This window comes from Zootoca vivipara, chromosome 3 (genome assembly GCF_965207765.1).
Source record: "Zootoca vivipara chromosome 3, rZooViv2.hap1.1, whole genome shotgun sequence".
Classification (NCBI taxonomy): Eukaryota; Metazoa; Chordata; class Lepidosauria; order Squamata; family Lacertidae; genus Zootoca; species Zootoca vivipara.
The window spans coordinates 68,945,448-68,958,862 of record NC_142586.1 but is presented as its reverse complement, the minus strand read 5'-3'; positions in this window follow the sequence as shown (position 1 = coordinate 68,958,862).

Sequence of the window (13,415 nt, the reverse complement as noted above, 5' to 3'; positions counted from 1 at the left end):
TTAATCAATTCCTGAAGAAAGTACTAACGCTGATTAATTACAAAGGCTATCAGCTCCTAAGATGAATCAACTACAGCTAAAAACTACCTGCCAAGTAACTAACATGAATTTGAAAAACACAAATGGAATTAATCGCCCCTCTCCTGCAAGATCAAGCAAATATGGGCCTTATATTGCAAGCAAGGCAGCAGAAAAGGGCAAAGGAAAAAACAGCCAGCACCATTAACGAAGAAGATCTGTGCGCAGCCTGGGGCAAGGGGCACCCAAGATGGCTGCCTCAGACGGCCCACGTGGACCTTCCTAAGATGGCCGCCAAGACTGACGAAACCGGAATGGCTGCTGCAGCCAGCCCACGTTGCCCCACAGAACAAAGGGAACGAAAATTACCCGGAACTAAAAAGGCTGGGGAGAAAATATACGGGGAACCATTTAAAGGGAACACAAACCTTCCCAAACCCAGCCCCGCGCGCAGCAAGCTCACCGCCTCCGTTCCAATGCCCCCAAAGTCTTCTGAAGCTGGCAGGGCAGGTCGTGGGGAGGCAGCCGCCTGACCCCTTTAAAGCTGGTTGCCCGTCGCGGCAGGGATGATCCCCCGAAGTCCGGTGTCGCTGGCTGGGTTGGACGCGGGGAGGCAGCCGCCTCGACCCGGCAAACACTGGTGAGGTCCCCGAACAGCCCTAAGAGGCACGCCTCCGAGGTGAGCAGGAACCGCGGCGCTGGGAGCGGGGAGGGAGAAGGCCCCACCTGGCCGATGGCCGCCGTAGCAGAAGGGCAAGCGCGCTCCCAAAGTGGATAAAAGCGCCTGAAACCGCGCCGAAAGCCAAGCGCCAAGCTCTGTGCTGCTTTTAAAATGCCGCCCGCGCACGCGCCGCCTATCAGCTGTTCAGCGGGATCGGGGGAGACAGCAGCGGCGCCGGCGAACTCAAGCAGCGCTACAGTAGATATCTCCAAGAAAACCTGCAAAACAAATAGGAAAAGGGGAGGGTAGACGCCAGCGATCGGGAGCTCCAAGTGCTGATCCGAACGCTTGCGGTGCTGGGGCGAAGAGAGGCAGAGTTCCCGCCTCCGACAAGATTTAAACGGCGGGAAGGCCCCGCCTTCCGGCCGCCCCTATTGGTCGGCCGGGTTATGACGGAGGCGGGAACACCGCTCTCGCGAGAGGGCTGAGCTACAGCCCCCTCGCGAGGGTCGAGACGGGCCACGCCCACAACACCACCTCCGCGAAATGCGGAAGTGGCTTTACCATCTTCCAAAGCAACTACTCTATTCCCAACTCAAGAATGGAAAGCAAAATACCAGTGGACAACAAAAGAGGTTTAAAGGCAAATCTTTTAAAAAATGTAACAAAAGCATTGATAACTGGGAAACACTGGGCTGCGAGTTCTCCAATTGGAGAACAGCCTTTACCAAAGGTGTGATGGGCTTTGAAGAAGCATGAACTCAGGGCACAAAGGAGAAACAAGCTAAGAGGAAGGGACATTTGGCAAACCCTCACTGTGATCAACTCTTGCCCGGAAACCTATTTCCCCACTGTGGAAGGACATGTGGATCCAGAATTGGCCTCCACAGTCACTTATGGACTCACTGTTAAGACCATGTTACAGGTAGGTAGCTGTGTTGGTCTGAGTCGAAGCAAAATAAAAAAATTCCTTCAGTAGCACCTTAAAGACCAACTAAGTTTTTATTTTGGTATGAGCGTTCGTGTGCATGCACACTTCGTCAGATACACTGAAACAGAATACACCAAACCCTTATGTATATACAGAGGGTGGGGGTGATGGGAATGGGTGATGGGGTGATGGGAGTGGTAAACCTGTAGATGGCTGTTAATGACTGCTGATGGCTGCAATTGGTCCTGGGGGGAAAAGCAAGGGCTGAGGCGCTAAAGAAAGCTTGATCATGCATAATAAGATAAGAATCCAATGTCTTTATTCATCCCAGGTGGCTCCATGGTTTTAAGCTTGGTAATGAGTTCCAACTCAGCAACTTCTCTTTCCAGTCTGTTCCTGAAATTTTGTTACCAAAGGTGTGATGGGCTTTGAAGAAGCATGAACTCAGGGCACAAAGGAGAAACAAGCTAAGAGGAAGGGACGTTTGGCAAACCCTCACTGTGATCAACTCTTGCCCGGAAACCTATTTCCCCACTGTGGAAGGACATGTGGATCCAGAATTGGCCTCCACAGTCACTTATAGACTCACTGTTAAGACCATGTTCATGGAAGACAATCTTACTCAGCTACAAGTGATCGCCGAAGAAGAAGAAGAAGAAGAAGAAGAAGAAGAAGAAGAAGAAGAAGATATTGAAGTGGCAAGGAAAAAGAGATAAGTACAGGATGACCTAGCCTTCTCTGGCTCTCATAACTGCCATCTTTATGTCTGCAAAGACAATAGGAGTTCCTCCCAAGAGTTGTGCTTTTCATTCAAAAGCACATTTTGCCTATGTCAGAGGCAGCATTGCCATGAAGCTTGGATTCCCAGATTAAGCAATGTGAGAGAAAGGCTCCATCATCTGCTGCCAAAGCCAGTAGAGACAGTTATAGTTTCTAGATTCCTGCTGGAATATTTATGAGGTGTTGGGGAAGATTGATTTGGCCACTGAGGATAGAAATGCAAGCATCTGCTGTAATGGCAGCAGGAAGAATTAGACTCATCAAGAACAGTGATACATAATGATAGTAGCATTGTTTGCTTTGGGAATATTAAGGGAAAGGAGCTGTCCCCCTTGCATGCCAGATTAAGCTTCTAGACTGGCACCCGTTCTCATGCTACTGATCATATAAAGGACATATTGCCTCATCTTGTCCACGTGGCTCTGTGGGTGCAGAGACGGATATAGCGGAGCTCAACAAAGACAAAGGAAGGATGGCAAGAGGTGAGAGGTTCTGAAGTTGAGCATCACACATGGTGCCCCTGAAATTTTAAAGCCCAAAGTCCACCACTGGTGGGTGCAGGGAAAAGTGAAATTGTCAAGAAAGACCAAGCACAGTCTAGAAAATACTGCTTTGTTCACTCCATTCATTTCAAAGCATCTGGTCTGGAAATTCATAGGATTCCCACTGAAGGAAGTGCATTCAGATGATCCTTTCTTCTGTAGTGGTCTCATAATTTATTTGTTTGGCTTATTAGTCAATCACTACAAAAGGCATAGCATAAAAACGAAAAGAATACATTACAATAGAGCCAGTACAACAACCCATAAACAGCCCCAGCAAAAAACAAAACAAAAACACAAAACTTCAGCAGTGGAAAACGGTTAGCAATAAACAACAAAACATTTATCAGTCAAATACTTGGTGCCAAAAGGATGTTAATGAAGGTGCTATGCAGTCCCCACTGGGAGAGCATTCCAGAAAGGGGGAGACTTTCCATTTTACTCATTAACTTTCATTTTGTGTTAATAAATATTCTATCTGCATTTTTATCTAGATATTTCTTGGTTCTCGCTAATTCCCCCAAGCAAGCGATACTTGTGTGTCAGAATTTCTAGATAAACACAGTAATCCTTGTGATTCACCTCTATCTCCAAGTTGAAGATCCTTCCCCCACCCCGCAAAAAAAACCCATGCTACAATGAACACACATGTAAATTTCATGTTCACATATAAATTAGTCATCAGCAACACTGGTAACATATTATGATCTTTGGGGTGTTGGAGGCTGTTCCTGCACTTTCTCTGTGCTTAAAGACCTTGTTATTTCAGATAAGGCGCTTTCATTGGTGGCATCCTATCTTTAACATGCCCTCTTCTGAGAAGATTGCCTGGTGTCTTTCAGGTGACAGTTGAAGATTTATTATTGACCTAAAAATAGATCTTCTGTGTATTTAACCTATTGTGATATGCTGCCCTGCTGTTTTTAATACATTCAAATTGTTTCTCCTTTTGTCACTTTCTTAAGAGTTAATGTGAGCTTCTCTGAGAACCCTTATGTTCGTGAGTGGGCCACAAATGATTCATTTTTTTTTTTAAAAAAAATTATTTTCCCAAAATAACAAAAAATAAAATCAACAATAATACAAAAACAAAGCAAAGCAAATTGACTTCCCTCTGGTCCCTTCCCTGGTCCCATTATTTGTCAACATGCTGCATGTCCATTATGGGCCACAAATGATTCAAACAAAGCGAGCAAAGAAAAATGGTTCAGAGAACTAGCTTTCCATGTGGTTGCAATTGCCATGGTAAAGTTTACATGTTGCTACTATGGCACAACTGATTGTCTGAATCCACTTAGAGATTGAGCAACAGTGGTACATGATAGACTGTTTTTGCATATTTCTCTTTCCAAACAGCAGAAAGTAAATATATACCTAGAAAAAGAGGTGCTAGGACTTACCATGAATGCCTCCCTTTTTCACTTATATTGGCAATGATGCCCACCTGAGAGATGCTGGTGAATTTCGGCTGACAAAAGCCCTGCCTGCTTGTGAAATCACCAGGTTTGTGAACGAGTAGTACTTAGTACTTACTTAGTACTACTCGTTCCCATGGACTGCAAGAAGATCAAACCTATCCATTCTGAAGGAAATCAGCCCCGAGTGCTCACTGGAAGGACAGATCTTGAAGCTGAGGCTACAATACTTTGACCACCTCATGAGAAGAGAAGACTCCCTGGAAAAGACCCTGATGTTAGGAAAGATGGAGGGCACAAGGAGAAGGGGACGACAGAGGACGAGATGGTTGGACACTGTTCTCGAAGCTACGAACATGAGTTTGACCAAACTGCGGGATGCAGTGGAAGACAGGAGTGCCTGGCATGCTATGGTCCATGGGGTCACGAATAATAATAATTTATAATTTATAAAAAAAAAATATTTATACCCCGCCCATCTGGCCAGGTTCCCCCAGCCACTCTGGGTGGCTTCCAACAAAACATTTAGTCGGACACGACTAAACGACTAAACAGCAACATTACTTAGTACTATGGGGAAACATAAGAACTTAAGAAAAGCCTGCTGCATTAAGCCAATGGCCATCCAGTCCAGTATCCTGTTCTCACAGTGACTCAATAGATCAAGAAGGATCTGAGCACAACATCGCTCTCCCCTTTCTGCGGTCACCACCAACTGGTATTCAGAGGTATTACTGCCTCCAGCTGTGAAGGCAGAGCACAGCCATCACAGCTAGTAACCATTGATAGCTTTATCCTCCCTGAATTGGTGCAATCGTCTTTTTAAACCATCTAGATTAGTGGTCATTTCTATCTCCTGTAGGAGCAAGTTCCATTGTTCAACTGGAAAGAGGCGGCACTTCTCAAAGCCAGCACAAGAATGACTTCAGCATTCAAAATTATTCTTTGAATCTGTGGCTTACTGATATTTTAAAATTCTAGTGCTTGGTAAATGTACTAATACATAGTAAATGTGCAAATTACATTCACTGCTTAGCATGCTATTCTTCCCTTTCACCTTCTTAACAACTCATGCTTAACATTTCAGTTATTTCTATTTTGTAGATGGGAACTAAGGGACAGAAAAAAATGAACATGTCTGTAGTTCTCTTGGGACCTGAGCCTGGGTCTTCCTTATCCAGATCTCAGATCTCACTCTGATTGAATGTACAAGGCTCTTGAAAATTGGCTGTTTGCGCTATAAGCCTTGACCTATCTTGTTGTATATATTTAGAGATCCTTTATATCGTTGCATGTTACCCCAATCTCTGAGCTCTGCAAGTTTCCAGGGGTATCAGGCAAACTTAACAAGGCTCTGTGTTTTCTTTTGGACAAAGAGGCACAGAGGAGAATCTGGGGTCTTTATGATATATGGTTTATTTACACATATTTACTACCTGACCTTATGATGGAGAAAGTGCAGAGCATTCTCATTCCAAGAGAGTCCTGTTCCTTCCAATCCCGCAGCCTCCAATTCCAAGAGACCCCAAACATTGTGTCTGGCCCTCTCTGCAGCATAAAACAGACAGCCTTCCTTCTGTGTGGTGTAGTGGTTAAGAGTGGTAGACTCGTAATCTGGTGAACCAGGTTTGCGTCCCCGCTCCTCCACATGCATCTGCTGGGTGACCTTAGGCTAGTCACACTTCTCTGAAGTCTCTTAGCCTCACTCACCTCACAGAGTGTTTGTTGTGAGGGAGGAAGGTAAAGGAGAATGTTAGCCGCTTTGAGACTCCTTCGGGTAGTGATAAAGTGGGATATCAAATCCAAACTCTTCTTCTTCTCCTTGGCTCCGCCCCCTCCACTTGCAAAATTGACACCTTTTTCCGTTTGTTTACATCATCCAAACTGCCAGCCTGGAACCTCCCTCTCTCAACTCCGACATTGTCTTTAGCTAACTACCCAGAGTGCAGAATGAGACACGTATTCTTAGTTTTTCTGTTGGCTTCTCTCTCTGTCTTTTATTTGATCAATGACTCGACCATTTCCGTGATGACCTGTTAGTTCTTGTTGATGGTTCTTCTCCAAGGAAGTTTCATGGGCAGGGAAAGCAAAGTCCAACAATTTATAGTCTAACTTTCAGTTTAGTGCTCCAAGCATTGATTAATTCTAACTTTTATTAGACCCAGGAATTTAGGGGGACCCTGCCTCCCAACTCTTAACAGTCTTTTACTCCTAGAGGGGAATTATTACTGAATAATTACATTAGGAAATAATAATCCTTATCCCTCTTCATTTGTAAGTCTTTTTAGGTCTTGAAGATCCTATTGCAATTGCAAAGAGTGAATGAAGCCCAGCCTTGGATCACAGCTATACACTTTATTCGTCTGTTGAGCAATCATTTATGATTTCAATGGTTTAAAGAATTCCGGGGGTATTTGGAAAGAGCTAAATCTTACAGAGATATGGCCTGTTCTCAGCTTCAGTCAGAGGGAATGCACCTTCTATTTCCCCCCCTCATAAAACTTGTTATAGGACCAAGGCATTTTTAAAGTATAAATCTTCAGCACTGAATGTTCTGTGGCGTTCAGTAGTCTCTTACTATTTTTTGTTCATATACCTTAGACATGTTAGCAAATAAATATGCTTTCAAATGTTAAGTTTTGCTAATAATTTCTATGCACACAGGCATGCTAGACAAGCTATGTTGAAGTCATCAACAGTACTAATTTGCTATAGTCCAAACAGTAAGATTAAGAGCTGCTCGACAGTGGAATGTGGTGGACTTTCCTTCCTTAGAGGTTTTTAAGCCATCTGTCATGTTTTTAATGTTTGATGTTTTGTTATGTTTTAATATATGCTGTAATAAACCTCCCGGAGTGGCTGGGGAAACCCAGCCAGATGGGTGGGGTATAAATAATAAAATTAGTATTATTATTAATAATAATATGAGATTCCTGCATTGCAGGAGGTTTCGACTAGCTGGGGTCCCTTCCAACTCTATAATTCTAGGATTTTATGTGTTAGAAAGGAAGGAAATGGTGACTGTCCCATAGAAACGGAGGCAGGAGCACTGATAGAGCATAATCTCTTTTGTTTCTGGATTTGTAACTACCATTATGCTAAAAAAAAATAATACACCTGGAAACTCCCAAATAAACTTTCTCCGAATATAAACATTTATATTCTTACATATATATATATATATATATATATATATATATATATATATATATATAGGTAAAGGTAAAGGGACCCCTGACCATTAGGTCCAGTCGTGACCGACTCTGGGGTTGCGCGCTCATCTCGCATTATTGGCCGAGGGAGCCGGCGTTTGTCCGAAGACAGCTTCCAGGTCATGTGGCCAGCATGACAAAGCTGCTTCTGGCGAACCAGAGCAGCACATGGAAACGCCGTTTACCTTCCCGCTGTAGCGGTTCCTATTTATCTACTTGCATTTTGACGTGCTTTCGAACTGCTAGGTTGGCAGGAGCTGGGACCAAGCAATGGGAGCTCACCCCATCACAGGGATTCGAACCGCCGACCTTCTGATCAGCAAGCCCTAGGCTCAGTAGTTTAACCACAGCGCCACCTGGGTCCCTTCATATATATATATATATATATATGTATATGTATATGTATATGTATATGTATATATATTGTTAGTTTCTTAAGGTTGTTTGCAAATAGAGCCACCCCATCACCTCATATTATTTTTATTTGCTGCATTGATATCCCACCTTTTTCTCCAAGGAGCTGAAGGTGGTGTACAGGTTCTAATTCTCCTCATTTGTCCTGTGAAAAAGTTGAGGCTGAGATGGAATGACTGGCTGAAGTTCACTCAGTAGGCTTTGTGGCTGATTTGAAACAAAACACAGTTTTTTGTAAGAAAAGGGATTCACATATGCCTTTCCTGCACATTACTCATAGATACACTGTCTGGGAACAGGGCCGTCTCAAGCAGGCCTGTCTGGGAAAATATGATTTATTTCACTTTTTTTTTCTTTGTATCTTTGCTTGAAACTCTCATAAAAATAAAGAGCTCCTATGCCTGGAATAGATGTTTCACATGCTCCAGATCCCAGCCGAACAGACCTGGTAGATTGATCTGTTCATTTGCTTTGGACTCATTCATTCATTTGCTGAATTGCAATTAGCTCAAGCCATGATTATATAAAAAGGGCAGATTTATTTTTTAAAATTTTTAGAATTAAGAGTTTCTGCCTGATTCCAAACTTTTGGAAGCTTCCTTATACTGTATTTGTGGTTCCATAATATAATGATCCAAGTACTACAGGCCACTAGGGGGGCCTTCTTGTGTATCTTCCATCGTATTGAAATTCAAATTTGTTTACGTTTTTAAATAATTGATATGCACTTAATGTCTCACCATTGGAGGAATCAGCTGCATGAAGGAGCTGACCATGAATGTTGACAGCAGCAAATCTACTTCCATGGATGGACAGAGTGCCTCTTTCTGTCATTATGGCTGATCATTTCCTTTCATTGCTCCCATTCCAGTCACCTAATGCTTTGCATTTCCCTTTGTTTTCTGTTCTTTGCTCACACAAGTGCCGGTGAGCATGGCTCAGATCACAGCTCATAACCACCAGAAGCTACACATTCTGTATTGAGGATCTAACGCTGTAGAAGTCCCTCCTCGCTGAGATTAGTCAGGCTCCCTCCTTGTTGAAAAGGAAGTTCTTGAGAAGATACCTTGCTATTTCAGCAGTTAAGTAAGTTTTCTGTTCTGATTAATTTTTATCCTTTGCCTACTTTTAAAATTATTATCTCTGCTGCTTAGAAACATCAGCAATTAAGTGATCTAGGAATATCTTAAATAAACAAAATTCATAAATAAACAGAAGTACCGAGTTCATTTTTGTTCCATTCATTTTTTTTCTCCCTTTGATTTTATGGGATGCTCTTGTGCATCCTTTGTTTAAATATTTACACTATTGTGATCCATGGGGTCCCTTCCAACTTTACAATTCCATGATGCTATAATTCTGTGAATGGCAAGAAATGGCATGACATCATAATATTCTAGACTTTAAATCCCTGCACTGTCTTCCCATCTCAACCTAATCCTCACTGATAAAGCTCTCCATGGCTCTACCCTCACCATTGTTTTCTGTGTTATCTTTCCTTCTGACCTTTGCCCTCCCAGGATAGTTGTGCCCTGCCGCCTCTTCCTTCAAATCTCTCCTCTAAAACCATCCATTTCTGCAAAGCTTTTGGCTTAACTCCTTAGTTCTCATCCCCAGCTGAAATGGTGCTTACGTACATGTAGCCGGACGTGCTATCATTAATTCCTTAGTACTCTTGCATCTTTCTTCCTCTCTTACCCTAGTCAAAATTTTGATTGTAAGCTCCTTGGGGGCAGGATCTTTGTTCTTTAAAGTGTGAGACACAATGATGGGTGTGGGGTGGAGGGGAAGTAACGATTTGACTGTGTTACTATTTGGAATTTCTGTGGGGTGTACAAACGAAGCACAAATAGCACCTGCAACAAGATGTTTATAGAATCATAGAATCATAGAGTTGGAAGAGACCACAAGGGCCATCCAGTCCAACCCCCTGCCAAGCAGGAAACACCATCAAAGCATTCCTGACATATGCCTGTCAAGCCTCTGCTTAAAGACCTCCAAAGAAGGAGACTCCACCACACTCCTTGGTAGCAAATTCCACTGCCGAACAGCTCTTACTGTCAGGAAGTTCTTCCTAATGTTTAGGTGGAATCTTCTTGCAGCCAGCCAGCCACTCCATTCCACCACCCCTTGCAACTGATACCCACCATTTTGTGGCCTCTGAGCATGCTCAGTGTTCATTGGGCTGTTTGGGGTCCCTCCCTTAATGGTCCTCCCAAAGGGGTTTCTTTTTTGTACTTCTTCAAGCCCGCCGAATGCTTTCTCTTGTGTGTGGGATGGTGCCTTTTTGGCTACACAAGGACCCACACTTGGATAATAAGCCTGCGCTTAAAATATAGGGCTATTGCACCAAGATTATGAGAATTTTTTTACAGATCCCATGAAAAAGCCCTAAAACTCTCACTCCCTATCAGTGTCACAGAAGCAATGCCAACCAACTGAAACTCCCTTCTGTGGCTCCAGCAGAAATGCTGCTCTCTTTTCTGTGATTCCAGGAAGTTCAGTGAAATCTTTGTATAACTGTGATAGACCCTTCAGGCACGCTCTGCCAAGATGCTGCCCTTAACACTTCCAATTTATTTCAATGGGGTTTGCCCAGGAGAGCTTCCCAGCGGACTGCTCCAGAATAGGCATTAAAAGGCTTGCTGCTTTACAGCTTTTAGGACTGCAGTCAAAACCAGCCATCCAGTTTGCTGCTGAGAAAATGAGAGACAAACATCTCTTTTCTGCAGGCGTTTCCCCCTTCTGAAATCTAAGGAGTTCAGAGGTCGGGGAGCCAGTTCAGCCACAGAGCTGAACATGAAAATGATGAGTTTATAACTAATGGGAGCAGCTTGTAGGGCTATTTTTTAAAAAAAGAAAGAAAGAAAAATCTAATCTTGTGTGTCTCGGGGAGAGAGTTCAAGTGAAATTTTACCCGTTATATTTATGCTCAGGAATACTAACTGCTAACAATGTTTCCCCAGGTCTTGTCATATAGATGCTGCTAGAATTTCTACTATTCCCATGCATAATATATTAAGCCAGCTCTAATTCTACTACAGATTCCACCTTGATATCGGCGAAGCTATGATGTGTTTTGCAGCTTGTTCCTTCCTTGTTTATTTATGCAGTAAAATCAAAAGATTTGTGCTGCATACGAGAGCAGAGTAGACATTACATAAACTGTGATAGTTCGCCAACTGCGAGATGAATGGGAAGCCATTAGATAAAGACCTTCTTCTGCACTGCTAAATCCCAGCGAGCTCTGTCTATACCAGAACGGCATCATATACTAAATGGCTACATGTAGATGTCTGTGTGGGGGGGTTGTTAGGGGGTGGCAGATGCAAGCAACTGGAATCTGAGCAAATTGGCCTAAGGAGGCCATAAGCAAAGGACGGAACACTGAAATATTTCCTTTCATTGCAGTGAAACTGACCATGTGTGACTATGTTCCCATTTACAAAGTGGAACGAAATGTCCTATGGGAGCACATTATTGGAGGGGGGGGGAGATAAATGGGGATATTATTTTGTATGTGATCCCTGTCTTTTTATTGTTGTTTTCAAAGAATCACAGAATTGTAGAGTCGGAAGGGACCCTCAGGATCATCTAGTACCACCCCCTGCAATGCAGGAATATGCAGCTGTCCCTTATGGCGATCGAACCTGCAATCTTGTCATTATCAGCACCACAATCTAACCAACTGAGCTATCTAGATTTTGACACTATATTGGATTTTGTTGTACAGTGGTACCTCGCAAGACAAATGCCTCACACAATGAAAAACTCGCTAGACGAAAGTGTCTAGCGATTCTTTGTTGCCTCTCAAGATGAAACTTTCTATGGCCACGTCTTGCAAGACGTTTTTTTTTTTGCCGCTTTTTTTTGCCGTCTGCCGTTTGTTTCCGCAAGATGAAAATTTTCGTAAGACGGCACGAACCGTGGAATGAATTATTTTCGTCTTGCGAGGTACCACTGTAACTGAAAATTAATTTTAAAATTATTTAACAGAGGGGAAAAGATTTTGACACTGCTTTATTGGTATTTTTTTAAAAATAAAACTATTTTTGGAAACAGCACAGCCGGCCCTACCAATAAGCATTGTGAGGGGACTGCCTCTGGTGGCAGCTACTGTGTGGTAGCAGCTGCTGCTACAATTCCTTTGCTGTTCCTCCTAAGAGCTATGTATGCTATATAGATTGTCCTGGCCTCACTAAACTGCCCCAGGTGTGGTGGAGAACACTGATCTCATCGCTAGTATTGAACTGAGATTCAACTGCCAGTACACTTTGCCTGTGTATGTGGGATGAGGAAGGGTGCCGCCATCTTAGGCCGCACACTCTCTTTGGTTGGCCCCGGGAAGCTGCCTTAATACCATTCATGATGAAAGGTGAGATATAAATCCGGCACATGATTAAAGGAGTAACAGATGAAGTGGCCAAGTTACATAAGCAGGCAACATGCAACATACAAACTCTTGTTTGTATACCTATGTCTATAGGATTTTTCAGTGTACATAGTGTGTTGGTGTTGTTCTGCTCACAAACTAGCCTTGGTTAAATGCTTTCGCTTTGGGAGGTTATTGAAAATACTTGCAAAGTCAATTTACTACTTGTGATTCAGTAGAAACAGATGAGTTTTTAAAAGCACCCACACCACCTAAATCGGGAATGATTTCTTTTTAAAATATGCTCTCACATATCTATTGGTATTTACAGAAACATCTTTACTTAAAATGCCTAGTCTTTGAGTGTGACAAATCCTGTCAGATGAAGGAATATCTTTTTTTCTTTCTTTCTTTGCTGGATGCTGGGGCATATTTGACAGCATTTAATAGCCATATTAATTTGCTATGCTTTGGAATGTTAATCTGCAATCATTCTTTTTTTCCAGATTATTCCATAATTTTTAATAATAACCCATCTTCTAGGTTTGTTGTTCACACCCACAAGAAAGTAGGCACCACAGAAATTTCCTGCTATTATTCATTTAGTGCTGGGCATCAACCAAATACTGCACATATTTTTGTTGTTGTGCCCCAAATACTGAGCATCCAGTAATATATGTAAATCAGTGATTAGCTTTACTTTAACGCTGTCCCTGTCATGCTGCCTATCTGATTGGGCAACCCCACTTTACTTCTACCTGTCCTGGTCAAAACTTTGCCCCTGTTTTGTCCTTATTTGCCTTACATGAAAATGTGTAGTGCAAAATCATTGTGATTAAAAAAAACAACACCATTATTATGGTTTCAGTTCCCTTAACCAAGTCTCAAGAAATTAAATAACGAATGAGTGGTTACATCTTGACCTAGGACTTCTGCATATAGAAATGCTTGACAAATTTGATCTTTGTGACTTTTGATACAGAAACTACATTTCCTTGACTAATGTGAGGATCAGAATTTATTTATCTACCAGTTTTCATGCTTCCTGAAAATTCAACAGAGCTCTTAGC